Below are 21,144 nucleotides of genomic sequence, written 5' to 3'. Positions count from 1 at the left end.
TTTTTTTAAAAGCTTACAGCACCTGGTATTCCCAGGCGGTCTCCCATCCAAGTACTAACCAGGCCCGACCCTGCTTAGCTTCCGAGATCAGACGAGATCGGGCGTGCCCAAGGTGGTATGGCCGTAAGCGAATACTGCTGCCAAAATTGGGCTATTTAAAAGGTTAGACCATTAGTGAAGAAAACTAAGAACAACTTTTGAAAAAACTCAAACTCTTTCATGCTTTCTGAAGAATCTCAGAGACTTTTTAAGGCTTTTTGAAGCTCAGGCACTCTTTTTTTTTTTTTTTAAAAGCTTACAGCACCTGGTATTCCCAGGCGGGCTCCCATCCAAGTACTAACCAGGCCCGACCCTGCTTAGCTTCCGAGATCAGACGAGATCGGGCGTGCCCAAGGTGGTATGGCCGTAAGCGAATACTGCTGCCAAAATTGGGCTATTTAAAAGGTTAGACCATTAGTGAAGAAAACTAAGAACAACTTTTGAAAAAACTCAAACTCTTTCATGCTTTCTGAAGAATCTCAGAGACTTTTTAAGGCTTTTTGAAGCTCAGGCACTCTTTTTTTTTTTTTTTAAAAGCTTACAGCACCTGGTATTCCCAGGCGGTCTCCCATCCAAGTACTAACCAGGCCCGACCCTGCTTAGCTTCCGAGATCAGACGAGATCGGGCGTGCCCAAGGTGGTATGGCCGTAAGCGAATACTGCTGCCAAAATTGGGCTATTTAAAAGGTTAGACCATTAGTGAAGAAAACTAAGAACAACTTTTGAAAAAACTCAAACTCTTTCATGCTTTCTGAAGAATCTCAGAGACTTTTTAAGGCTTTTTGAAGCTCAGGCACTCTTTTTTTTTTTTTTAAAAGCTTACAGCACCTGGTATTCCCAGGCGGTCTCCCATCCAAGTACTAACCAGGCCCGACCCTGCTTAGCTTCCGAGATCAGACGAGATCGGGCGTGCCCAAGGTGGTATGGCCGTAAGCTAAAACTGCTGCCAAAATTGGGCTATTTAAAAGGTTAGACCATTAGTGAAGAAAACTAAGAACAACTTTTGAAAAAACTCAAGCTCTTTCATGCTTTCTGAAGAATCTCAGAGACTTTTTAAGGCTTTTTGAAGAAGCTCAGGGACTCTTTTTTTTTTTTCTTAAAAAAGCTTACAACACCTAGTATTCCCATGCGGCCTCCCATCCAAGTACTAACCAGGCCTTATTTAAAAGCTTAGACCATTAGTGAAGAAGACTAAGAAGAACTTTTGAAAAAACTCAAACTCTTTCATGCTTTCTGAAGAATCTCAGAGACTTTTTAAGGCTTTTTGAAGCTCAGGCACTCTTTTTTTTTTTTTTTTTTTTTTTAAAAGCTTACAGCACCTGGTATTCCCAGGCGGTCTCCCATCCAAGTACTAACCAGGCCCGACCCTGCTTAGCTTCCGAGATCAGACGAGATCGGGCGTGCCCAAGGTGGTATGGCCGTAAGCTAAAACTGCTGCCAAAATTGGGCTATTTAAAAGGTTAGACCATTAGTGAAGAAAACTAAGAACAACTTTTGAAAAAACTCAAGCTCTTTCATGCTTTCTGAAGAATCTCAGAGACTTTTTAAGGCTTTTTGAAGAAGCTCAGGGACTCTTTTTTTTTTTTCTTAAAAAAGCTTACAACACCTAGTATTCCCATGCGGCCTCCCATCCAAGTACTAACCAGGCCTTATTTAAAAGCTTAGACCATTAGTGAAGAAGACTAAGAAGAACTTTTGAAAAAACTCAAACTCTTTCATGCTTTCTGAAGAATCTCAGAGACTTTTTAAGGCTTTTTGAAGCTCAGGCACTCTTTTTTTTTTTTTTAAAAGCTTACAGCACCTGGTATTCCCAGGCGGTCTCCCATCCAAGTACTAACCAGGCCCGACCCTGCTTAGCTTCCGAGATCAGACGAGATCGGGCGTGCCCAAGGTGGTATGGCCGTAAGCTAAAACTGCTGCCAAAATTGGGCTATTTAAAAGGTTAGACCATTAGTGAAGAAAACTAAGAACAACTTTTGAAAAAACTCAAACTCTTTCATGCTTTCTGAAGAATCTCAGAGACTTTTTAAGGCTTTTTGAAGCTCAGGCACTCTTTTTTTTTTTTTTAAAAGCTTACAGCACCTGGTATTCCCAGGCGGTCTCCCATCCAAGTACTAACCAGGCCCGACCCTGCTTAGCTTCCGAGATCAGACGAGATCGGGCGTGCCCAAGGTGGTATGGCCGTAAGCGAATACTGCTGCCAAAATTGGGCTATTTAAAAGGTTAGACCATTAGTGAAGAAAACTAAGAACAACTTTTGAAAAAACTCAAACTCTTTCATGCTTTCTGAAGAATCTCAGAGACTTTTTAAGGCTTTTTGAAGCTCAGGCACTCTTTTTTTTTTTTTTAAAAGCTTACAGCACCTGGTATTCCCAGGCGGTCTCCCATCCAAGTACTAACCAGGCCCGACCCTGCTTAGCTTCCGAGATCAGACGAGATCGGGCGTGCCCAAGGTGGTATGGCCGTAAGCGAATACTGCTGCCAAAATTGGGCTATTTAAAAGGTTAGACCATTAGTGAAGAAAACTAAGAACAACTTTTGAAAAAACTCAAACTCTTTCATGCTTTCTGAAGAATCTCAGAGACTTTTTAAGGCTTTTTGAAGCTCAGGCACTCTTTTTTTTTTTTTTTTTTTTTAAAAGCTTACAGCACCTGGTATTCCCAGGCGGTCTCCCATCCAAGTACTAACCAGGCCCGACCCTGCTTAGCTTCCGAGATCAGACGAGATCGGGCGTGCCCAAGGTGGTATGGCCGTAAGCTAAAACTGCTGCCAAAATTGGGCTATTTAAAAGGTTAGACCATTAGTGAAGAAAACTAAGAACAACTTTTGAAAAAACTCAAGCTCTTTCATGCTTTCTGAAGAATCTCAGAGACTTTTTAAGGCTTTTTGAAGAAGCTCAGGGACTCTTTTTTTTTTTTCTTAAAAAAGCTTACAACACCTAGTATTCCCATGCGGCCTCCCATCCAAGTACTAACCAGGCCTTATTTAAAAGCTTAGACCATTAGTGAAGAAGACTAAGAAGAACTTTTGAAAAAACTCAAACTCTTTCATGCTTTCTGAAGAATCTCAGAGACTTTTTAAGGCTTTTTGAAGCTCAGGCACTCTTTTTTTTTTTTTTTTTTTTTTTAAAAGCTTACAGCACCTGGTATTCCCAGGCGGTCTCCCATCCAAGTACTAACCAGGCCCGACCCTGCTTAGCTTCCGAGATCAGACGAGATCGGGCGTGCCCAAGGTGGTATGGCCGTAAGCTAAAACTGCTGCCAAAATTGGGCTATTTAAAAGGTTAGACCATTAGTGAAGAAAACTAAGAACAACTTTTGAAAAAACTCAAGCTCTTTCATGCTTTCTGAAGAATCTCAGAGACTTTTTAAGGCTTTTTGAAGAAGCTCAGGGACTCTTTTTTTTTTTTCTTAAAAAAGCTTACAACACCTAGTATTCCCATGCGGCCTCCCATCCAAGTACTAACCAGGCCTTATTTAAAAGCTTAGACCATTAGTGAAGAAGACTAAGAAGAACTTTTGAAAAAACTCAAACTCTTTCATGCTTTCTGAAGAATCTCAGAGACTTTTTAAGGCTTTTTGAAGCTCAGGCACTCTTTTTTTTTTTTTTAAAAGCTTACAGCACCTGGTATTCCCAGGCGGTCTCCCATCCAAGTACTAACCAGGCCCGACCCTGCTTAGCTTCCGAGATCAGACGAGATCGGGCGTGCCCAAGGTGGTATGGCCGTAAGCTAAAACTGCTGCCAAAATTGGGCTATTTAAAAGGTTAGACCATTAGTGAAGAAAACTAAGAACAACTTTTGAAAAAACTCAAACTCTTTCATGCTTTCTGAAGAATCTCAGAGACTTTTTAAGGCTTTTTGAAGCTCAGGCACTCTTTTTTTTTTTTTTAAAAGCTTACAGCACCTGGTATTCCCAGGCGGTCTCCCATCCAAGTACTAACCAGGCCCGACCCTGCTTAGCTTCCGAGATCAGACGAGATCGGGCGTGCCCAAGGTGGTATGGCCGTAAGCGAATACTGCTGCCAAAATTGGGCTATTTAAAAGGTTAGACCATTAGTGAAGAAAACTAAGAACAACTTTTGAAAAAACTCAAACTCTTTCATGCTTTCTGAAGAATCTCAGAGACTTTTTAAGGCTTTTTGAAGCTCAGGCACTCTTTTTTTTTTTTTTAAAAGCTTACAGCACCTGGTATTCCCAGGCGGTCTCCCATCCAAGTACTAACCAGGCCCGACCCTGCTTAGCTTCCGAGATCAGACGAGATCGGGCGTGCCCAAGGTGGTATGGCCGTAAGCGAATACTGCTGCCAAAATTGGGCTATTTAAAAGGTTAGACCATTAGTGAAGAAAACTAAGAACAACTTTTGAAAAAACTCAAACTCTTTCATGCTTTCTGAAGAATCTCAGAGACTTTTTAAGGCTTTTTGAAGCTCAGGCACTCTTTTTTTTTTTTTTTTTTTTTTAAAAGCTTACAGCACCTGGTATTCCCAGGCGGTCTCCCATCCAAGTACTAACCAGGCCCGACCCTGCTTAGCTTCCGAGATCAGACGAGATCGGGCGTGCCCAAGGTGGTATGGCCGTAAGCTAAAACTGCTGCCAAAATTGGGCTATTTAAAAGGTTAGACCATTAGTGAAGAAAACTAAGAACAACTTTTGAAAAAACTCAAGCTCTTTCATGCTTTCTGAAGAATCTCAGAGACTTTTTAAGGCTTTTTGAAGAAGCTCAGGGACTCTTTTTTTTTTTTCTTAAAAAAGCTTACAACACCTAGTATTCCCATGCGGCCTCCCATCCAAGTACTAACCAGGCCTTATTTAAAAGCTTAGACCATTAGTGAAGAAGACTAAGAAGAACTTTTGAAAAAACTCAAACTCTTTCATGCTTTCTGAAGAATCTCAGAGACTTTTTAAGGCTTTTTGAAGCTCAGGCACTCTTTTTTTTTTTTTTTTTTTTTTTTAAAAGCTTACAGCACCTGGTATTCCCAGGCGGTCTCCCATCCAAGTACTAACCAGGCCCGACCCTGCTTAGCTTCCGAGATCAGACGAGATCGGGCGTGCCCAAGGTGGTATGGCCGTAAGCTAAAACTGCTGCCAAAATTGGGCTATTTAAAAGGTTAGACCATTAGTGAAGAAAACTAAGAACAACTTTTGAAAAAACTCAAGCTCTTTCATGCTTTCTGAAGAATCTCAGAGACTTTTTAAGGCTTTTTGAAGAAGCTCAGGGACTCTTTTTTTTTTTTCTTAAAAAAGCTTACAACACCTAGTATTCCCATGCGGCCTCCCATCCAAGTACTAACCAGGCCTTATTTAAAAGCTTAGACCATTAGTGAAGAAGACTAAGAAGAACTTTTGAAAAAACTCAAACTCTTTCATGCTTTCTGAAGAATCTCAGAGACTTTTTAAGGCTTTTTGAAGCTCAGGCACTCTTTTTTTTTTTTTTTTTTTTTTTAAAAGCTTACAGCACCTGGTATTCCCAGGCGGTCTCCCATCCAAGTACTAACCAGGCCCGACCCTGCTTAGCTTCCGAGATCAGACGAGATCGGGCGTGCCCAAGGTGGTATGGCCGTAAGCGAATACTGCTGCCAAAATTGGGCTATTTAAAAGGTTAGACCATTAGTGAAGAAAACTAAGAACAACTTTTGAAAAAACTCAAACTCTTTCATGCTTTCTGAAGAATCTCAGAGACTTTTTAAGGCTTTTTGAAGCTCAGGCACTCTTTTTTTTTTTTTTTAAAAGCTTACAGCACCTGGTATTCCCAGGCGGTCTCCCATCCAAGTACTAACCAGGCCCGACCCTGCTTAGCTTCCGAGATCAGACGAGATCGGGCGTGCCCAAGGTGGTATGGCCGTAAGCGAATACTGCTGCCAAAATTGGGCTATTTAAAAGGTTAGACCATTAGTGAAGAAAACTAAGAACAACTTTTGAAAAAACTCAAACTCTTTCATGCTTTCTGAAGAATCTCAGAGACTTTTTAAGGCTTTTTGAAGCTCAGGCACTCTTTTTTTTTTTTTTTAAAAGCTTACAGCACCTGGTATTCCCAGGCGGGCTCCCATCCAAGTACTAACCAGGCCCGACCCTGCTTAGCTTCCGAGATCAGACGAGATCGGGCGTGCCCAAGGTGGTATGGCCGTAAGCGAATACTGCTGCCAAAATTGGGCTATTTAAAAGGTTAGACCATTAGTGAAGAAAACTAAGAACAACTTTTGAAAAAACTCAAACTCTTTCATGCTTTCTGAAGAATCTCAGAGACTTTTTAAGGCTTTTTGAAGCTCAGGCACTCTTTTTTTTTTTTTTTAAAAGCTTACAGCACCTGGTATTCCCAGGCGGTCTCCCATCCAAGTACTAACCAGGCCCGACCCTGCTTAGCTTCCGAGATCAGACGAGATCGGGCGTGCCCAAGGTGGTATGGCCGTAAGCGAATACTGCTGCCAAAATTGGGCTATTTAAAAGGTTAGACCATTAGTGAAGAAAACTAAGAACAACTTTTGAAAAAACTCAAACTCTTTCATGCTTTCTGAAGAATCTCAGAGACTTTTTAAGGCTTTTTGAAGCTCAGGCACTCTTTTTTTTTTTTTTAAAAGCTTACAGCACCTGGTATTCCCAGGCGGTCTCCCATCCAAGTACTAACCAGGCCCGACCCTGCTTAGCTTCCGAGATCAGACGAGATCGGGCGTGCCCAAGGTGGTATGGCCGTAAGCTAAAACTGCTGCCAAAATTGGGCTATTTAAAAGGTTAGACCATTAGTGAAGAAAACTAAGAACAACTTTTGAAAAAACTCAAGCTCTTTCATGCTTTCTGAAGAATCTCAGAGACTTTTTAAGGCTTTTTGAAGAAGCTCAGGGACTCTTTTTTTTTTTCTTAAAAAAGCTTACAACACCTAGTATTCCCATGCGGCCTCCCATCCAAGTACTAACCAGGCCTTATTTAAAAGCTTAGACCATTAGTGAAGAAGACTAAGAAGAACTTTTGAAAAAACTCAAACTCTTTCATGCTTTCTGAAGAATCTCAGAGACTTTTTAAGGCTTTTTGAAGCTCAGGCACTCTTTTTTTTTTTTTTTTTTTTTTAAAAGCTTACAGCACCTGGTATTCCCAGGCGGTCTCCCATCCAAGTACTAACCAGGCCCGACCCTGCTTAGCTTCCGAGATCAGACGAGATCGGGCGTGCCCAAGGTGGTATGGCCGTAAGCTAAAACTGCTGCCAAAATTGGGCTATTTAAAAGGTTAGACCATTAGTGAAGAAAACTAAGAACAACTTTTGAAAAAACTCAAGCTCTTTCATGCTTTCTGAAGAATCTCAGAGACTTTTTAAGGCTTTTTGAAGAAGCTCAGGGACTCTTTTTTTTTTTTCTTAAAAAAGCTTACAACACCTAGTATTCCCATGCGGCCTCCCATCCAAGTACTAACCAGGCCTTATTTAAAAGCTTAGACCATTAGTGAAGAAGACTAAGAAGAACTTTTGAAAAAACTCAAACTCTTTCATGCTTTCTGAAGAATCTCAGAGACTTTTTAAGGCTTTTTGAAGCTCAGGCACTCTTTTTTTTTTTTTTAAAAGCTTACAGCACCTGGTATTCCCAGGCGGTCTCCCATCCAAGTACTAACCAGGCCCGACCCTGCTTAGCTTCCGAGATCAGACGAGATCGGGCGTGCCCAAGGTGGTATGGCCGTAAGCTAAAACTGCTGCCAAAATTGGGCTATTTAAAAGGTTAGACCATTAGTGAAGAAAACTAAGAACAACTTTTGAAAAAACTCAAGCTCTTTCATGCTTTCTGAAGAATCTCAGAGACTTTTTAAGGCTTTTTGAAGAAGCTCAGGGACTCTTTTTTTTTTTTCTTAAAAAAGCTTACAACACCTAGTATTCCCATGCGGCCTCCCATCCAAGTACTAACCAGGCCTTATTTAAAAGCTTAGACCATTAGTGAAGAAGACTAAGAAGAACTTTTGAAAAAACTCAAACTCTTTCATGCTTTCTGAAGAATCTCAGAGACTTTTTAAGGCTTTTTGAAGCTCAGGCACTCTTTTTTTTTTTTTTTTTTTTTTAAAAGCTTACAGCACCTGGTATTCCCAGGCGGTCTCCCATCCAAGTACTAACCAGGCCCGACCCTGCTTAGCTTCCGAGATCAGACGAGATCGGGCGTGCCCAAGGTGGTATGGCCGTAAGCGAATACTGCTGCCAAAATTGGGCTATTTAAAAGGTTAGACCATTAGTGAAGAAAACTAAGAACAACTTTTGAAAAAACTCAAACTCTTTCATGCTTTCTGAAGAATCTCAGAGACTTTTTAAGGCTTTTTGAAGCTCAGGCACTCTTTTTTTTTTTTTTTAAAAGCTTACAGCACCTGGTATTCCCAGGCGGTCTCCCATCCAAGTACTAACCAGGCCCGACCCTGCTTAGCTTCCGAGATCAGACGAGATCGGGCGTGCCCAAGGTGGTATGGCCGTAAGCGAATACTGCTGCCAAAATTGGGCTATTTAAAAGGTTAGACCATTAGTGAAGAAAACTAAGAACAACTTTTGAAAAAACTCAAACTCTTTCATGCTTTCTGAAGAATCTCAGAGACTTTTTAAGGCTTTTTGAAGCTCAGGCACTCTTTTTTTTTTTTTTTAAAAGCTTACAGCACCTGGTATTCCCAGGCGGGCTCCCATCCAAGTACTAACCAGGCCCGACCCTGCTTAGCTTCCGAGATCAGACGAGATCGGGCGTGCCCAAGGTGGTATGGCCGTAAGCGAATACTGCTGCCAAAATTGGGCTATTTAAAAGGTTAGACCATTAGTGAAGAAAACTAAGAACAACTTTTGAAAAAACTCAAACTCTTTCATGCTTTCTGAAGAATCTCAGAGACTTTTTAAGGCTTTTTGAAGCTCAGGCACTCTTTTTTTTTTTTTTTAAAAGCTTACAGCACCTGGTATTCCCAGGCGGTCTCCCATCCAAGTACTAACCAGGCCCGACCCTGCTTAGCTTCCGAGATCAGACGAGATCGGGCGTGCCCAAGGTGGTATGGCCGTAAGCGAATACTGCTGCCAAAATTGGGCTATTTAAAAGGTTAGACCATTAGTGAAGAAAACTAAGAACAACTTTTGAAAAAACTCAAACTCTTTCATGCTTTCTGAAGAATCTCAGAGACTTTTTAAGGCTTTTTGAAGCTCAGGCACTCTTTTTTTTTTTTTTAAAAGCTTACAGCACCTGGTATTCCCAGGCGGTCTCCCATCCAAGTACTAACCAGGCCCGACCCTGCTTAGCTTCCGAGATCAGACGAGATCGGGCGTGCCCAAGGTGGTATGGCCGTAAGCTAAAACTGCTGCCAAAATTGGGCTATTTAAAAGGTTAGACCATTAGTGAAGAAAACTAAGAACAACTTTTGAAAAAACTCAAGCTCTTTCATGCTTTCTGAAGAATCTCAGAGACTTTTTAAGGCTTTTTGAAGAAGCTCAGGGACTCTTTTTTTTTTTCTTAAAAAAGCTTACAACACCTAGTATTCCCATGCGGCCTCCCATCCAAGTACTAACCAGGCCTTATTTAAAAGCTTAGACCATTAGTGAAGAAGACTAAGAAGAACTTTTGAAAAAACTCAAACTCTTTCATGCTTTCTGAAGAATCTCAGAGACTTTTTAAGGCTTTTTGAAGCTCAGGCACTCTTTTTTTTTTTTTTTTTTTTTTAAAAGCTTACAGCACCTGGTATTCCCAGGCGGTCTCCCATCCAAGTACTAACCAGGCCCGACCCTGCTTAGCTTCCGAGATCAGACGAGATCGGGCGTGCCCAAGGTGGTATGGCCGTAAGCTAAAACTGCTGCCAAAATTGGGCTATTTAAAAGGTTAGACCATTAGTGAAGAAAACTAAGAACAACTTTTGAAAAAACTCAAGCTCTTTCATGCTTTCTGAAGAATCTCAGAGACTTTTTAAGGCTTTTTGAAGAAGCTCAGGGACTCTTTTTTTTTTTTCTTAAAAAAGCTTACAACACCTAGTATTCCCATGCGGCCTCCCATCCAAGTACTAACCAGGCCTTATTTAAAAGCTTAGACCATTAGTGAAGAAGACTAAGAAGAACTTTTGAAAAAACTCAAACTCTTTCATGCTTTCTGAAGAATCTCAGAGACTTTTTAAGGCTTTTTGAAGCTCAGGCACTCTTTTTTTTTTTTTTAAAAGCTTACAGCACCTGGTATTCCCAGGCGGTCTCCCATCCAAGTACTAACCAGGCCCGACCCTGCTTAGCTTCCGAGATCAGACGAGATCGGGCGTGCCCAAGGTGGTATGGCCGTAAGCTAAAACTGCTGCCAAAATTGGGCTATTTAAAAGGTTAGACCATTAGTGAAGAAAACTAAGAACAACTTTTGAAAAAACTCAAGCTCTTTCATGCTTTCTGAAGAATCTCAGAGACTTTTTAAGGCTTTTTGAAGAAGCTCAGGGACTCTTTTTTTTTTTTCTTAAAAAAGCTTACAACACCTAGTATTCCCATGCGGCCTCCCATCCAAGTACTAACCAGGCCTTATTTAAAAGCTTAGACCATTAGTGAAGAAGACTAAGAAGAACTTTTGAAAAAACTCAAACTCTTTCATGCTTTCTGAAGAATCTCAGAGACTTTTTAAGGCTTTTTGAAGCTCAGGCACTCTTTTTTTTTTTTTTTTTTTTTTTAAAAGCTTACAGCACCTGGTATTCCCAGGCGGTCTCCCATCCAAGTACTAACCAGGCCCGACCCTGCTTAGCTTCCGAGATCAGACGAGATCGGGCGTGCCCAAGGTGGTATGGCCGTAAGCGAATACTGCTGCCAAAATTGGGCTATTTAAAAGGTTAGACCATTAGTGAAGAAAACTAAGAACAACTTTTGAAAAAACTCAAGCTCTTTCATGCTTTCTGAAGAATCTCAGAGACTTTTTAAGGCTTTTTGAAGAAGCTCAGGGACTCTTTTTTTTTTTTCTTAAAAAAGCTTACAACACCTAGTATTCCCATGCGGCCTCCCATCCAAGTACTAACCAGGCCTTATTTAAAAGCTTAGACCATTAGTGAAGAAGACTAAGAAGAACTTTTGAAAAAACTCAAACTCTTTCATGCTTTCTGAAGAATCTCAGAGACTTTTTAAGGCTTTTTGAAGCTCAGGCACTCTTTTTTTTTTTTTTTTTTTTTTTAAAAGCTTACAGCACCTGGTATTCCCAGGCGGTCTCCCATCCAAGTACTAACCAGGCCCGACCCTGCTTAGCTTCCGAGATCAGACGAGATCGGGCGTGCCCAAGGTGGTATGGCCGTAAGCGAATACTGCTGCCAAAATTGGGCTATTTAAAAGGTTAGACCATTAGTGAAGAAAACTAAGAACAACTTTTGAAAAAACTCAAACTCTTTCATGCTTTCTGAAGAATCTCAGAGACTTTTTAAGGCTTTTTGAAGCTCAGGCACTCTTTTTTTTTTTTTTAAAAGCTTACAGCACCTGGTATTCCCAGGCGGTCTCCCATCCAAGTACTAACCAGGCCCGACCCTGCTTAGCTTCCGAGATCAGACGAGATCGGGCGTGCCCAAGGTGGTATGGCCGTAAGCTAAAACTGCTGCCAAAATTGGGCTATTTAAAAGGTTAGACCATTAGTGAAGAAAACTAAGAACAACTTTTGAAAAAACTCAAGCTCTTTCATGCTTTCTGAAGAATCTCAGAGACTTTTTAAGGCTTTTTGAAGAAGCTCAGGGACTCTTTTTTTTTTTTCTTAAAAAAGCTTACAACACCTAGTATTCCCATGCGGCCTCCCATCCAAGTACTAACCAGGCCTTATTTAAAAGCTTAGACCATTAGTGAAGAAGACTAAGAAGAACTTTTGAAAAAACTCAAACTCTTTCATGCTTTCTGAAGAATCTCAGAGACTTTTTAAGGCTTTTTGAAGCTCAGGCACTCTTTTTTTTTTTTTTAAAAGCTTACAGCACCTGGTATTCCCAGGCGGTCTCCCATCCAAGTACTAACCAGGCCCGACCCTGCTTAGCTTCCGAGATCAGACGAGATCGGGCGTGCCCAAGGTGGTATGGCCGTAAGCTAAAACTGCTGCCAAAATTGGGCTATTTAAAAGGTTAGACCATTAGTGAAGAAAACTAAGAACAACTTTTGAAAAAACTCAAGCTCTTTCATGCTTTCTGAAGAATCTCAGAGACTTTTTAAGGCTTTTTGAAGAAGCTCAGGGACTCTTTTTTTTTTTTCTTAAAAAAGCTTACAACACCTAGTATTCCCATGCGGCCTCCCATCCAAGTACTAACCAGGCCTTATTTAAAAGCTTAGACCATTAGTGAAGAAGACTAAGAAGAACTTTTGAAAAAACTCAAACTCTTTCATGCTTTCTGAAGAATCTCAGAGACTTTTTAAGGCTTTTTGAAGCTCAGGCACTCTTTTTTTTTTTTTTTTTTTTTTAAAAGCTTACAGCACCTGGTATTCCCAGGCGGTCTCCCATCCAAGTACTAACCAGGCCCGACCCTGCTTAGCTTCCGAGATCAGACGAGATCGGGCGTGCCCAAGGTGGTATGGCCGTAAGCGAATACTGCTGCCAAAATTGGGCTATTTAAAAGGTTAGACCATTAGTGAAGAAAACTAAGAACAACTTTTGAAAAAACTCAAGCTCTTTCATGCTTTCTGAAGAATCTCAGAGACTTTTTAAGGCTTTTTGAAGAAGCTCAGGGACTCTTTTTTTTTTTTCTTAAAAAAGCTTACAACACCTAGTATTCCCATGCGGCCTCCCATCCAAGTACTAACCAGGCCTTATTTAAAAGCTTAGACCATTAGTGAAGAAGACTAAGAAGAACTTTTGAAAAAACTCAAACTCTTTCATGCTTTCTGAAGAATCTCAGAGACTTTTTAAGGCTTTTTGAAGCTCAGGCACTCTTTTTTTTTTTTTTTTTTTTTTTAAAAGCTTACAGCACCTGGTATTCCCAGGCGGTCTCCCATCCAAGTACTAACCAGGCCCGACCCTGCTTAGCTTCCGAGATCAGACGAGATCGGGCGTGCCCAAGGTGGTATGGCCGTAAGCGAATACTGCTGCCAAAATTGGGCTATTTAAAAGGTTAGACCATTAGTGAAGAAAACTAAGAACAACTTTTGAAAAAACTCAAACTCTTTCATGCTTTCTGAAGAATCTCAGAGACTTTTTAAGGCTTTTTGAAGCTCAGGCACTCTTTTTTTTTTTTTTAAAAGCTTACAGCACCTGGTATTCCCAGGCGGTCTCCCATCCAAGTACTAACCAGGCCCGACCCTGCTTAGCTTCCGAGATCAGACGAGATCGGGCGTGCCCAAGGTGGTATGGCCGTAAGCGAATACTGCTGCCAAAATTGGGCTATTTAAAAGGTTAGACCATTAGTGAAGAAAACTAAGAACAACTTTTGAAAAAACTCAAACTCTTTCATGCTTTCTGAAGAATCTCAGAGACTTTTTAAGGCTTTTTGAAGCTCAGGCACTCTTTTTTTTTTTTTTAAAAGCTTACAGCACCTGGTATTCCCAGGCGGGCTCCCATCCAAGTACTAACCAGGCCCGACCCTGCTTAGCTTCCGAGATCAGACGAGATCGGGCGTGCCCAAGGTGGTATGGCCGTAAGCGAATACTGCTGCCAAAATTGGGCTATTTAAAAGGTTAGACCATTAGTGAAGAAAACTAAGAACAACTTTTGAAAAAACTCAAACTCTTTCATGCTTTCTGAAGAATCTCAGAGACTTTTTAAGGCTTTTTGAAGCTCAGGCACTCTTTTTTTTTTTTTTTAAAAGCTTACAGCACCTGGTATTCCCAGGCGGTCTCCCATCCAAGTACTAACCAGGCCCGACCCTGCTTAGCTTCCGAGATCAGACGAGATCGGGCGTGCCCAAGGTGGTATGGCCGTAAGCGAATACTGCTGCCAAAATTGGGCTATTTAAAAGGTTAGACCATTAGTGAAGAAAACTAAGAACAACTTTTGAAAAAACTCAAACTCTTTCATGCTTTCTGAAGAATCTCAGAGACTTTTTAAGGCTTTTTGAAGCTCAGGCACTCTTTTTTTTTTTTTTAAAAGCTTACAGCACCTGGTATTCCCAGGCGGTCTCCCATCCAAGTACTAAGCAGGCCCGACCCTGCTTAGCTTCCGAGATCAGACGAGATCGGGCGTGCCCAAGGTGGTATGGCCGTAAGCTAAAACTGCTGCCAAAATTGGGCTATTTAAAAGGTTAGACCATTAGTGAAGAAAACTAAGAACAACTTTTGAAAAAACTCAAGCTCTTTCGTGCTTTCTGAAGAATCTCAGAGACTTTTTAAGGCTTTTTGAAGAAGCTCAGGGACTCTTTTTTTTTTTTCTTAAAAAAGCTTACAACACCTAGTATTCCCATGCGGCCTCCCATCCAAGTACTAACCAGGCCTTATTTAAAAGCTTAGACCATTAGTGAAGAAGACTAAGAAGAACTTTTGAAAAAACTCAAACTCTTTCATGCTTTCTGAAGAATCTCAGAGACTTTTTAAGGCTTTTTGAAGCTCAGGCACTCTTTTTTTTTTTTTTTTTTTTTTAAAAGCTTACAGCACCTGGTATTCCCAGGCGGTCTCCCATCCAAGTACTAACCAGGCCCGACCCTGCTTAGCTTCCGAGATCAGACGAGATCGGGCGTGCCCAAGGTGGTATGGCCGTAAGCTAAAACTGCTGCCAAAATTGGGCTATTTAAAAGGTTAGACCATTAGTGAAGAAAACTAAGAACAACTTTTGAAAAAACTCAAGCTCTTTCATGCTTTCTGAAGAATCTCAGAGACTTTTTAAGGCTTTTTGAAGAAGCTCAGGGACTCTTTTTTTTTTTTCTTAAAAAAGCTTACAACACCTAGTATTCCCATGCGGCCTCCCATCCAAGTACTAACCAGGCCTTATTTAAAAGCTTAGACCATTAGTGAAGAAGACTAAGAAGAACTTTTGAAAAAACTCAAACTCTTTCATGCTTTCTGAAGAATCTCAGAGACTTTTTAAGGCTTTTTGAAGCTCAGGCACTCTTTTTTTTTTTTTTAAAAGCTTACAGCACCTGGTATTCCCAGGCGGTCTCCCATCCAAGTACTAACCAGGCCCGACCCTGCTTAGCTTCCGAGATCAGACGAGATCGGGCGTGCCCAAGGTGGTATGGCCGTAAGCTAAAACTGCTGCCAAAATTGGGCTATTTAAAAGGTTAGACCATTAGTGAAGAAAACTAAGAACAACTTTTGAAAAAACTCAAGCTCTTTCATGCTTTCTGAAGAATCTCAGAGACTTTTTAAGGCTTTTTGAAGAAGCTCAGGGACTCTTTTTTTTTTTTTCTTAAAAAAGCTTACAACACCTAGTATTCCCATGCGGCCTCCCATCCAAGTACTAACCAGGCCTTATTTAAAAGCTTAGACCATTAGTGAAGAAGACTAAGAAGAACTTTTGAAAAAACTCAAACTCTTTCATGCTTTCTGAAGAATCTCAGAGACTTTTTAAGGCTTTTTGAAGCTCAGGCACTCTTTTTTTATTTTTTAAAAGCTTACAGCACCTGGTATTCCCAGGCGGTCTCCCATCCAAGTACTAACCAGGCCCGACCCTGCTTAGCTTCCGAGATCAGACGAGATCGGGCGTGCCCAAGGTGGTATGGCCGTAAGCGAATACTGCTGCCAAAATTGGGCTATTTAAAAGGTTAGACCATTAGTGAAGAAAACTAAGAACAACTTTTGAAAAAACTCAAACTCTTTCATGCTTTCTGAAGAATCTCAGAGACTTTTTAAGGCTTTTTGAAGCTCAGGCACTCTTTTTTTTTTTTTAAAAGCTTACATTACCTGGTATTCCCAGGCGGTCTCCCATCCAAGTACTAACCAGGCCCGACCCTGCTTAGCTTCCGAGATCAGACGAGATCGGGCGTGCCCAAGGTGGTATGGCCGTAAGCGAATACTGCTGCCAAAATTGGGCTATTTAAAAGGTTAGACCATTAGTGAAGAAAACTAAGAACAACTTTTGAAAAAACTCAAACTCTTTCATGCTTTCTGAAGAATCTCAGAGACTTTTTAAGGCTTTTTGAAGCTCAGGCACTCTTTTTTTTTTTTTTAAAAGCTTACAGCACCTGGTATTCCCAGGCGGTCTCCCATCCAAGTACTAACCAGGCCCGACCCTGCTTAGCTTCCGAGATCAGACGAGATCGGGCGTGCCCAAGGTGGTATGGCCGTAAGCTAAAACTGCTGCCAAAATTGGGCTATTTAAAAGGTTAGACCATTAGTGAAGAAAACTAAGAACAACTTTTGAAAAAACTCAAGCTCTTTCATGCTTTCTGAAGAATCTCAGAGACTTTTTAAGGCTTTTTGAAGAAGCTCAGGGACTCTTTTTTTTTTTTCTTAAAAAAGCTTACAACACCTAGTATTCCCATGCGGCCTCCCATCCAAGTACTAACCAGGCCTTATTTAAAAGCTTAGACCATTAGTGAAGAAGACTAAGAAGAACTTTTGAAAAAACTCAAACTCTTTCATGCTTTCTGAAGAATCTCAGAGACTTTTTAAGGCTTTTTGAAGCTCAGGCACTCTTTTTTTTTTTTTTTTTTTTTTTAAAAGCTTACAGCACCTGGTATTCCCAGGCGGTCTCCCATCCAAGTACTAACCAGGCCCGACCCTGCTTAGCTTCCGAGATCAGACGAGATCGGGCGTGCCCAAGGTGGTATGGCCGTAAGCGAATACTGCTGCCAAAATTGGGCTATTTAAAAGGTTAGACCATTAGTGAAGAAAACTAAGAACAACTTTTGAAAAAACTCAAACTCTTTCATGCTTTCTGAAGAATCTCAGAGACTTTTTAAGGCTTTTTGAAGCTCAGGCACTCTTTTTTTTTTTTTTAAAAGCTTACAGCACCTGGTATTCCCAGGCGGTCTCCCATCCAAGTACTAACCAGGCCCGACCCTGCTTAGCTTCCGAGATCAGACGAGATCGGGCGTGCCCAAGGTGGTATGGCCGTAAGCGAATACTGCTGCCAAAATTGGGCTATTTAAAAGGTTAGACCATTAGTGAAGAAAACTAAGAACAACTTTTGAAAAAACTCAAACTCTTTCATGCTTTCTGAAGAATCTCAGAGACTTTTTAAGGCTTTTTGAAGCTCAGGCACTCTTTTTTTTTTTTTTTAAAAGCTTACAGCACCTGGTATTCCCAGGCGGGCTCCCATCCAAGTACTAACCAGGCCCGACCCTGCTTAGCTTCCGAGATCAGACGAGATCGGGCGTGCCCAAGGTGGTATGGCCGTAAGCGAATACTGCTGCCAAAATTGGGCTATTTAAAAGGTTAGACCATTAGTGAAGAAAACTAAGAACAACTTTTGAAAAAACTCAAACTCTTTCATGCTTTCTGAAGAATCTCAGAGACTTTTTAAGGCTTTTTGAAGCTCAGGCACTCTTTTTTTTTTTTTTTAAAAGCTTACAGCACCTGGTATTCCCAGGCGGTCTCCCATCCAAGTACTAACCAGGCCCGACCCTGCTTAGCTTCCGAGATCAGACGAGATCGGGCGTGCCCAAGGTGGTATGGCCGTAAGCGAATACTGCTGCCAAAATTGGGCTATTTAAAAGGTTAGACCATTAGTGAAGAAAACTAAGAACAACTTTTGAAAAAACTCAAACTCTTTCATGCTTTCTGAAGAATCTCAGAGACTTTTTAAGGCTTTTTGAAGCTCAGGCACTCTTTTTTTTTTTTTTAAAAGCTTACAGCACCTGGTATTCCCAGGCGGTCTCCCATCCAAGTACTAACCAGGCCCGACCCTGCTTAGCTTCCGAGATCAGACGAGATCGGGCGTGCCCAAGGTGGTATGGCCGTAAGCTAAAACTGCTGCCAAAATTGGGCTATTTAAAAGGTTAGACCATTAGTGAAGAAAACTAAGAACAACTTTTGAAAAAACTCAAGCTCTTTCATGCTTTCTGAAGAATCTCAGAGACTTTTTAAGGCTTTTTGAAGAAGCTCAGGGACTCTTTTTTTTTTTTCTTAAAAAAGCTTACAACACCTAGTATTCCCATGCGGCCTCCCATCCAAGTACTAACCAGGCCTTATTTAAAAGCTTAGACCATTAGTGAAGAAGACTAAGAAGAACTTTTGAAAAAACTCAAACTCTTTCATGCTTTCTGAAGAATCTCAGAGACTTTTTAAGGCTTTTTGAAGCTCAGGCACTCTTTTTTTTTTTTTTTTTTTTTTAAAAGCTTACAGCACCTGGTATTCCCAGGCGGTCTCCCATCCAAGTACTAACCAGGCCCGACCCTGCTTAGCTTCCGAGATCAGACGAGATCGGGCGTGCCCAAGGTGGTATGGCCGTAAGCTAAAACTGCTGCCAAAATTGGGCTATTTAAAAGGTTAGACCATTAGTGAAGAAAACTAAGAACAACTTTTGAAAAAACTCAAGCTCTTTCATGCTTTCTGAAGAATCTCAGAGACTTTTTAAGGCTTTTTGAAGAAGCTCAGGGACTCTTTTTTTTTTTTCTTAAAAAAGCTTACAACACCTAGTATTCCCATGCGGCCTCCCATCCAAGTACTAACCAGGCCTTATTTAAAAGCTTAGACCATTAGTGAAGAAGACTAAGAAGAACTTTTGAAAAAACTCAAACTCTTTCATGCTTTCTGAAGAATCTCAGAGACTTTTTAAGGCTTTTTGAAGCTCAGGCACTCTTTTTTTTTTTTTTAAAAGCTTACAGCACCTGGTATTCCCAGGCGGTCTCCCATCCAAGTACTAACCAGGCCCGACCCTGCTTAGCTTCCGAGATCAGACGAGATCGGGCGTGCCCAAGGTGGTATGGCCGTAAGCTAAAACTGCTGCCAAAATTGGGCTATTTAAAAGGTTAGACCATTAGTGAAGAAAACTAAGAACAACTTTTGAAAAAACTCAAGCTCTTTCATGCTTTCTGAAGAATCTCAGAGACTTTTTAAGGCTTTTTGAAGAAGCTCAGGGACTCTTTTTTTTTTTTTCTTAAAAAAGCTTACAACACCTAGTATTCCCATGCGGCCTCCCATCCAAGTACTAACCAGGCCTTATTTAAAAGCTTAGACCATTAGTGAAGAAGACTAAGAAGAACTTTTGAAAAAACTCAAACTCTTTCATGCTTTCTGAAGAATCTCAGAGACTTTTTAAGGCTTTTTGAAGCTCAGGCACTCTTTTTTTTTTTTTTAAAAGCTTACAGCACCTGGTATTCCCAGGCGGTCTCCCATCCAAGTACTAACCAGGCCCGACCCTGCTTAGCTTCCGAGATCAGACGAGATCGGGCGTGCCCAAGGTGGTATGGCCGTAAGCGAATACTGCTGCCAAAATTGGGCTATTTAAAAGGTTAGACCATTAGTGAAGAAAACTAAGAACAACTTTTGAAAAAACTCAAACTCTTTCATGCTTTCTGAAGAATCTCAGAGACTTTTTAAGGCTTTTTGAAGCTCAGGCACTCTTTTTTTTTTTTTAAAAGCTTACATTACCTGGTATTCCCAGGCGGTCTCCCATCCAAGTACTAACCAGGCCCGACCCTGCTTAGCTTCCGAGATCAGACGAGATCGGGCGTGCCCAAGGTGGTATGGCCGTAAGCGAATACTGCTGCCAAAATTGGGCTATTTAAAAGGTTAGACCATTAGTGAAGAAAACTAAGAACAACTTTTGAAAAAACTCAAACTCTTTCATGCTTTCTGAAGAATCTCAGAGACTTTTTAAGGCTTTTTGAAGCTCAGGCACTCTTTTTTTTTTTTTTAAAAGCTTACAGCACCTGGTATTCCCAGGCGGTCTCCCATCCAAGTACTAACCAGGCCCGACCCTGCTTAGCTTCCGAGATCAGACGAGATCGGGCGTGCCCAAGGTGGTATGGCCGTAAGCTAAAACTGCTGCCAAAATTGGGCTATTTAAAAGGTTAGACCATTAGTGAAGAAAACTAAGAACAACTTTTGAAAAAACTCAAGCTCTTTCATGCTTTCTGAAGAATCTCAGAGACTTTTTAAGGCTTTTTGAAGAAGCTCAGGGACTCTTTTTTTTTTTTCTTAAAAAAGCTTACAACACCTAGTATTCCCATGCGGCCTCCCATCCAAGTACTAACCAGGCCTTATTTAAAAGCTTAGACCATTAGTGAAGAAGACTAAGAAGAACTTTTGAAAAAACTCAAACTCTTTCATGCTTTCTGAAGAATCTCAGAGACTTTTTAAGGCTTTTTGAAGCTCAGGCACTCTTTTTTTTTTTTTTTTTTTTTTTTAAAAGCTTACAGCACCTGGTATTCCCAGGCGGTCTCCCATCCAAGTACTAACCAGGCCCGACCCTGCTTAGCTTCCGAGATCAGACGAGATCGGGCGTGCCCAAGGTGGTATGGCCGTAAGCTAAAACTGCTGCCAAAATTGGGCTATTTAAAAGGTTAGACCATTAGTGAAGAAAACTAAGAACAACTTTTGAAAAAACTCAAGCTCTTTCATGCTTTCTGAAGAATCTCAGAGACTTTTTAAGGCTTTTTGAAGAAGCTCAGGGACTCTTTTTTTTTTTTCTTAAAAAAGCTTACAACACCTAGTATTCCCATGCGGCCTCCCATCCAAGTACTAACCAGGCCTTATTTAAAAGCTTAGACCATTAGTGAAGAAGACTAAGAAGAACTTTTGAAAAAACTCAAACTCTTTCATGCTTTCTGAAGAATCTCAGAGACTTTTTAAGGCTTTTTGAAGCTCAGGCACTCTTTTTTTTTTTTTTTTTTTTTTTAAAAGCTTACAGCACCTGGTATTCCCAGGCGGTCTCCCATCCAAGTACTAACCAGGCCCGACCCTGCTTAGCTTCCGAGATCAGACGAGATCGGGCGTGCCCAAGGTGGTATGGCCGTAAGCGAATACTGCTGCCAAAATTGGGCTATTTAAAAGGTTAGACCATTAGTGAAGAAAACTAAGAACAACTTTTGAAAAAACTCAAACTCTTTCATGCTTTCTGAAGAATCTCAGAGACTTTTTAAGGCTTTTTGAAGCTCAGGCACTCTTTTTTTTTTTTTTTAAAAGCTTACAGCACCTGGTATTCCCAGGCGGTCTCCCATCCAAGTACTAACCAGGCCCGACCCTGCTTAGCTTCCGAGATCAGACGAGATCGGGCGTGCCCAAGGTGGTATGGCCGTAAGCGAATACTGCTGCCAAAATTGGGCTATTTAAAAGGTTAGACCATTAGTGAAGAAAACTAAGAACAACTTTTGAAAAAACTCAAACTCTTT

The 21,144-nt window shown here is 41.0% G+C and overlaps 57 non-coding genes across 57 annotated transcripts; all 57 read right to left on the bottom strand.

Moving 5' to 3' along the window:
• Nucleotides 1-10: 10 nt before the first annotated feature.
• LOC143699822 (5S ribosomal RNA) lies at nt 11-129 on the bottom strand. Its single transcript, XR_013188733.1, has one exon. It is a non-coding gene; the product is annotated as a 5S ribosomal RNA (ribosomal RNA).
• A 163-nt stretch (nt 130-292) lies between these two features.
• On the bottom strand, nt 293-411 carry LOC143700033 (5S ribosomal RNA). Its single transcript, XR_013188937.1, has one exon. It is a non-coding gene; the product is annotated as a 5S ribosomal RNA (ribosomal RNA).
• A 163-nt stretch (nt 412-574) lies between these two features.
• Nucleotides 575-693, bottom strand: LOC143699821 (5S ribosomal RNA). The gene has a single exon (XR_013188732.1). It is a non-coding gene; the product is annotated as a 5S ribosomal RNA (ribosomal RNA).
• A 162-nt stretch (nt 694-855) lies between these two features.
• LOC143699820 (5S ribosomal RNA) lies at nt 856-974 on the bottom strand. The gene has a single exon (XR_013188731.1). It is a non-coding gene; the product is annotated as a 5S ribosomal RNA (ribosomal RNA).
• A 372-nt stretch (nt 975-1,346) lies between these two features.
• LOC143699819 (5S ribosomal RNA) lies at nt 1,347-1,465 on the bottom strand. The gene has a single exon (XR_013188730.1). It is a non-coding gene; the product is annotated as a 5S ribosomal RNA (ribosomal RNA).
• A 363-nt stretch (nt 1,466-1,828) lies between these two features.
• On the bottom strand, nt 1,829-1,947 carry LOC143699818 (5S ribosomal RNA). The gene has a single exon (XR_013188729.1). It is a non-coding gene; the product is annotated as a 5S ribosomal RNA (ribosomal RNA).
• A 162-nt stretch (nt 1,948-2,109) lies between these two features.
• Nucleotides 2,110-2,228, bottom strand: LOC143699817 (5S ribosomal RNA). The gene has a single exon (XR_013188728.1). It is a non-coding gene; the product is annotated as a 5S ribosomal RNA (ribosomal RNA).
• Nucleotides 2,229-2,390: 162 nt separating this feature from the next.
• LOC143699815 (5S ribosomal RNA) lies at nt 2,391-2,509 on the bottom strand. Its single transcript, XR_013188727.1, has one exon. It is a non-coding gene; the product is annotated as a 5S ribosomal RNA (ribosomal RNA).
• Nucleotides 2,510-2,678: 169 nt separating this feature from the next.
• Nucleotides 2,679-2,797, bottom strand: LOC143699813 (5S ribosomal RNA). Its single transcript, XR_013188725.1, has one exon. It is a non-coding gene; the product is annotated as a 5S ribosomal RNA (ribosomal RNA).
• A 372-nt stretch (nt 2,798-3,169) lies between these two features.
• On the bottom strand, nt 3,170-3,288 carry LOC143699812 (5S ribosomal RNA). The gene has a single exon (XR_013188724.1). It is a non-coding gene; the product is annotated as a 5S ribosomal RNA (ribosomal RNA).
• A 363-nt stretch (nt 3,289-3,651) lies between these two features.
• Nucleotides 3,652-3,770, bottom strand: LOC143699811 (5S ribosomal RNA). The gene has a single exon (XR_013188723.1). It is a non-coding gene; the product is annotated as a 5S ribosomal RNA (ribosomal RNA).
• A 162-nt stretch (nt 3,771-3,932) lies between these two features.
• Nucleotides 3,933-4,051, bottom strand: LOC143699810 (5S ribosomal RNA). Its single transcript, XR_013188722.1, has one exon. It is a non-coding gene; the product is annotated as a 5S ribosomal RNA (ribosomal RNA).
• A 162-nt stretch (nt 4,052-4,213) lies between these two features.
• On the bottom strand, nt 4,214-4,332 carry LOC143699809 (5S ribosomal RNA). Its single transcript, XR_013188721.1, has one exon. It is a non-coding gene; the product is annotated as a 5S ribosomal RNA (ribosomal RNA).
• Nucleotides 4,333-4,502: 170 nt separating this feature from the next.
• On the bottom strand, nt 4,503-4,621 carry LOC143699808 (5S ribosomal RNA). Its single transcript, XR_013188720.1, has one exon. It is a non-coding gene; the product is annotated as a 5S ribosomal RNA (ribosomal RNA).
• A 373-nt stretch (nt 4,622-4,994) lies between these two features.
• LOC143699807 (5S ribosomal RNA) lies at nt 4,995-5,113 on the bottom strand. Its single transcript, XR_013188719.1, has one exon. It is a non-coding gene; the product is annotated as a 5S ribosomal RNA (ribosomal RNA).
• A 372-nt stretch (nt 5,114-5,485) lies between these two features.
• Nucleotides 5,486-5,604, bottom strand: LOC143699806 (5S ribosomal RNA). Its single transcript, XR_013188718.1, has one exon. It is a non-coding gene; the product is annotated as a 5S ribosomal RNA (ribosomal RNA).
• Nucleotides 5,605-5,767: 163 nt separating this feature from the next.
• On the bottom strand, nt 5,768-5,886 carry LOC143699805 (5S ribosomal RNA). Its single transcript, XR_013188717.1, has one exon. It is a non-coding gene; the product is annotated as a 5S ribosomal RNA (ribosomal RNA).
• A 163-nt stretch (nt 5,887-6,049) lies between these two features.
• Nucleotides 6,050-6,168, bottom strand: LOC143700032 (5S ribosomal RNA). Its single transcript, XR_013188936.1, has one exon. It is a non-coding gene; the product is annotated as a 5S ribosomal RNA (ribosomal RNA).
• A 163-nt stretch (nt 6,169-6,331) lies between these two features.
• LOC143699804 (5S ribosomal RNA) lies at nt 6,332-6,450 on the bottom strand. Its single transcript, XR_013188716.1, has one exon. It is a non-coding gene; the product is annotated as a 5S ribosomal RNA (ribosomal RNA).
• Nucleotides 6,451-6,612: 162 nt separating this feature from the next.
• On the bottom strand, nt 6,613-6,731 carry LOC143699802 (5S ribosomal RNA). The gene has a single exon (XR_013188714.1). It is a non-coding gene; the product is annotated as a 5S ribosomal RNA (ribosomal RNA).
• A 370-nt stretch (nt 6,732-7,101) lies between these two features.
• Nucleotides 7,102-7,220, bottom strand: LOC143699801 (5S ribosomal RNA). The gene has a single exon (XR_013188713.1). It is a non-coding gene; the product is annotated as a 5S ribosomal RNA (ribosomal RNA).
• A 363-nt stretch (nt 7,221-7,583) lies between these two features.
• On the bottom strand, nt 7,584-7,702 carry LOC143699800 (5S ribosomal RNA). The gene has a single exon (XR_013188712.1). It is a non-coding gene; the product is annotated as a 5S ribosomal RNA (ribosomal RNA).
• Nucleotides 7,703-8,073: 371 nt separating this feature from the next.
• LOC143699799 (5S ribosomal RNA) lies at nt 8,074-8,192 on the bottom strand. The gene has a single exon (XR_013188711.1). It is a non-coding gene; the product is annotated as a 5S ribosomal RNA (ribosomal RNA).
• A 163-nt stretch (nt 8,193-8,355) lies between these two features.
• Nucleotides 8,356-8,474, bottom strand: LOC143699798 (5S ribosomal RNA). Its single transcript, XR_013188710.1, has one exon. It is a non-coding gene; the product is annotated as a 5S ribosomal RNA (ribosomal RNA).
• Nucleotides 8,475-8,637: 163 nt separating this feature from the next.
• On the bottom strand, nt 8,638-8,756 carry LOC143700031 (5S ribosomal RNA). The gene has a single exon (XR_013188935.1). It is a non-coding gene; the product is annotated as a 5S ribosomal RNA (ribosomal RNA).
• Nucleotides 8,757-8,919: 163 nt separating this feature from the next.
• Nucleotides 8,920-9,038, bottom strand: LOC143700601 (5S ribosomal RNA). The gene has a single exon (XR_013189486.1). It is a non-coding gene; the product is annotated as a 5S ribosomal RNA (ribosomal RNA).
• A 162-nt stretch (nt 9,039-9,200) lies between these two features.
• LOC143700600 (5S ribosomal RNA) lies at nt 9,201-9,319 on the bottom strand. Its single transcript, XR_013189485.1, has one exon. It is a non-coding gene; the product is annotated as a 5S ribosomal RNA (ribosomal RNA).
• A 370-nt stretch (nt 9,320-9,689) lies between these two features.
• On the bottom strand, nt 9,690-9,808 carry LOC143700599 (5S ribosomal RNA). Its single transcript, XR_013189484.1, has one exon. It is a non-coding gene; the product is annotated as a 5S ribosomal RNA (ribosomal RNA).
• A 363-nt stretch (nt 9,809-10,171) lies between these two features.
• LOC143700598 (5S ribosomal RNA) lies at nt 10,172-10,290 on the bottom strand. The gene has a single exon (XR_013189483.1). It is a non-coding gene; the product is annotated as a 5S ribosomal RNA (ribosomal RNA).
• A 372-nt stretch (nt 10,291-10,662) lies between these two features.
• LOC143700597 (5S ribosomal RNA) lies at nt 10,663-10,781 on the bottom strand. The gene has a single exon (XR_013189482.1). It is a non-coding gene; the product is annotated as a 5S ribosomal RNA (ribosomal RNA).
• A 372-nt stretch (nt 10,782-11,153) lies between these two features.
• On the bottom strand, nt 11,154-11,272 carry LOC143700595 (5S ribosomal RNA). Its single transcript, XR_013189480.1, has one exon. It is a non-coding gene; the product is annotated as a 5S ribosomal RNA (ribosomal RNA).
• A 162-nt stretch (nt 11,273-11,434) lies between these two features.
• LOC143700594 (5S ribosomal RNA) lies at nt 11,435-11,553 on the bottom strand. The gene has a single exon (XR_013189479.1). It is a non-coding gene; the product is annotated as a 5S ribosomal RNA (ribosomal RNA).
• Nucleotides 11,554-11,916: 363 nt separating this feature from the next.
• LOC143700593 (5S ribosomal RNA) lies at nt 11,917-12,035 on the bottom strand. The gene has a single exon (XR_013189478.1). It is a non-coding gene; the product is annotated as a 5S ribosomal RNA (ribosomal RNA).
• A 371-nt stretch (nt 12,036-12,406) lies between these two features.
• On the bottom strand, nt 12,407-12,525 carry LOC143700591 (5S ribosomal RNA). Its single transcript, XR_013189477.1, has one exon. It is a non-coding gene; the product is annotated as a 5S ribosomal RNA (ribosomal RNA).
• Nucleotides 12,526-12,897: 372 nt separating this feature from the next.
• LOC143700590 (5S ribosomal RNA) lies at nt 12,898-13,016 on the bottom strand. Its single transcript, XR_013189476.1, has one exon. It is a non-coding gene; the product is annotated as a 5S ribosomal RNA (ribosomal RNA).
• Nucleotides 13,017-13,178: 162 nt separating this feature from the next.
• Nucleotides 13,179-13,297, bottom strand: LOC143700589 (5S ribosomal RNA). Its single transcript, XR_013189475.1, has one exon. It is a non-coding gene; the product is annotated as a 5S ribosomal RNA (ribosomal RNA).
• Nucleotides 13,298-13,459: 162 nt separating this feature from the next.
• LOC143700030 (5S ribosomal RNA) lies at nt 13,460-13,578 on the bottom strand. Its single transcript, XR_013188934.1, has one exon. It is a non-coding gene; the product is annotated as a 5S ribosomal RNA (ribosomal RNA).
• A 163-nt stretch (nt 13,579-13,741) lies between these two features.
• LOC143700588 (5S ribosomal RNA) lies at nt 13,742-13,860 on the bottom strand. Its single transcript, XR_013189474.1, has one exon. It is a non-coding gene; the product is annotated as a 5S ribosomal RNA (ribosomal RNA).
• A 162-nt stretch (nt 13,861-14,022) lies between these two features.
• LOC143700069 (5S ribosomal RNA) lies at nt 14,023-14,141 on the bottom strand. The gene has a single exon (XR_013188971.1). It is a non-coding gene; the product is annotated as a 5S ribosomal RNA (ribosomal RNA).
• Nucleotides 14,142-14,512: 371 nt separating this feature from the next.
• On the bottom strand, nt 14,513-14,631 carry LOC143700587 (5S ribosomal RNA). The gene has a single exon (XR_013189473.1). It is a non-coding gene; the product is annotated as a 5S ribosomal RNA (ribosomal RNA).
• A 363-nt stretch (nt 14,632-14,994) lies between these two features.
• LOC143700586 (5S ribosomal RNA) lies at nt 14,995-15,113 on the bottom strand. The gene has a single exon (XR_013189472.1). It is a non-coding gene; the product is annotated as a 5S ribosomal RNA (ribosomal RNA).
• A 364-nt stretch (nt 15,114-15,477) lies between these two features.
• On the bottom strand, nt 15,478-15,596 carry LOC143700585 (5S ribosomal RNA). The gene has a single exon (XR_013189471.1). It is a non-coding gene; the product is annotated as a 5S ribosomal RNA (ribosomal RNA).
• Nucleotides 15,597-15,757: 161 nt separating this feature from the next.
• On the bottom strand, nt 15,758-15,876 carry LOC143700098 (5S ribosomal RNA). Its single transcript, XR_013189000.1, has one exon. It is a non-coding gene; the product is annotated as a 5S ribosomal RNA (ribosomal RNA).
• Nucleotides 15,877-16,038: 162 nt separating this feature from the next.
• On the bottom strand, nt 16,039-16,157 carry LOC143700583 (5S ribosomal RNA). Its single transcript, XR_013189469.1, has one exon. It is a non-coding gene; the product is annotated as a 5S ribosomal RNA (ribosomal RNA).
• Nucleotides 16,158-16,529: 372 nt separating this feature from the next.
• On the bottom strand, nt 16,530-16,648 carry LOC143700582 (5S ribosomal RNA). The gene has a single exon (XR_013189468.1). It is a non-coding gene; the product is annotated as a 5S ribosomal RNA (ribosomal RNA).
• Nucleotides 16,649-16,810: 162 nt separating this feature from the next.
• LOC143700581 (5S ribosomal RNA) lies at nt 16,811-16,929 on the bottom strand. Its single transcript, XR_013189467.1, has one exon. It is a non-coding gene; the product is annotated as a 5S ribosomal RNA (ribosomal RNA).
• Nucleotides 16,930-17,092: 163 nt separating this feature from the next.
• Nucleotides 17,093-17,211, bottom strand: LOC143700029 (5S ribosomal RNA). The gene has a single exon (XR_013188933.1). It is a non-coding gene; the product is annotated as a 5S ribosomal RNA (ribosomal RNA).
• Nucleotides 17,212-17,374: 163 nt separating this feature from the next.
• Nucleotides 17,375-17,493, bottom strand: LOC143700580 (5S ribosomal RNA). Its single transcript, XR_013189466.1, has one exon. It is a non-coding gene; the product is annotated as a 5S ribosomal RNA (ribosomal RNA).
• A 162-nt stretch (nt 17,494-17,655) lies between these two features.
• Nucleotides 17,656-17,774, bottom strand: LOC143700579 (5S ribosomal RNA). Its single transcript, XR_013189465.1, has one exon. It is a non-coding gene; the product is annotated as a 5S ribosomal RNA (ribosomal RNA).
• Nucleotides 17,775-18,145: 371 nt separating this feature from the next.
• LOC143700578 (5S ribosomal RNA) lies at nt 18,146-18,264 on the bottom strand. The gene has a single exon (XR_013189464.1). It is a non-coding gene; the product is annotated as a 5S ribosomal RNA (ribosomal RNA).
• A 363-nt stretch (nt 18,265-18,627) lies between these two features.
• LOC143700577 (5S ribosomal RNA) lies at nt 18,628-18,746 on the bottom strand. Its single transcript, XR_013189463.1, has one exon. It is a non-coding gene; the product is annotated as a 5S ribosomal RNA (ribosomal RNA).
• Nucleotides 18,747-19,110: 364 nt separating this feature from the next.
• On the bottom strand, nt 19,111-19,229 carry LOC143700576 (5S ribosomal RNA). The gene has a single exon (XR_013189462.1). It is a non-coding gene; the product is annotated as a 5S ribosomal RNA (ribosomal RNA).
• Nucleotides 19,230-19,390: 161 nt separating this feature from the next.
• LOC143700097 (5S ribosomal RNA) lies at nt 19,391-19,509 on the bottom strand. The gene has a single exon (XR_013188999.1). It is a non-coding gene; the product is annotated as a 5S ribosomal RNA (ribosomal RNA).
• Nucleotides 19,510-19,671: 162 nt separating this feature from the next.
• On the bottom strand, nt 19,672-19,790 carry LOC143700575 (5S ribosomal RNA). Its single transcript, XR_013189461.1, has one exon. It is a non-coding gene; the product is annotated as a 5S ribosomal RNA (ribosomal RNA).
• A 373-nt stretch (nt 19,791-20,163) lies between these two features.
• On the bottom strand, nt 20,164-20,282 carry LOC143700574 (5S ribosomal RNA). The gene has a single exon (XR_013189460.1). It is a non-coding gene; the product is annotated as a 5S ribosomal RNA (ribosomal RNA).
• A 372-nt stretch (nt 20,283-20,654) lies between these two features.
• On the bottom strand, nt 20,655-20,773 carry LOC143700572 (5S ribosomal RNA). The gene has a single exon (XR_013189458.1). It is a non-coding gene; the product is annotated as a 5S ribosomal RNA (ribosomal RNA).
• A 163-nt stretch (nt 20,774-20,936) lies between these two features.
• On the bottom strand, nt 20,937-21,055 carry LOC143700571 (5S ribosomal RNA). The gene has a single exon (XR_013189457.1). It is a non-coding gene; the product is annotated as a 5S ribosomal RNA (ribosomal RNA).
• Nucleotides 21,056-21,144: the final 89 nt, after the last annotated feature.

The sequence above is a fragment of the Siphateles boraxobius genome, unplaced genomic scaffold (genome assembly GCF_051911475.1).
Source record: "Siphateles boraxobius isolate OS27281-9 unplaced genomic scaffold, OSU_SipBor_1 317, whole genome shotgun sequence".
Taxonomy (NCBI): Eukaryota; Metazoa; Chordata; class Actinopteri; order Cypriniformes; family Leuciscidae; genus Siphateles; species Siphateles boraxobius.
Note: the sequence above shows the minus strand (reverse complement) of the source record. Positions and strands in the feature narration are given on the sequence as shown.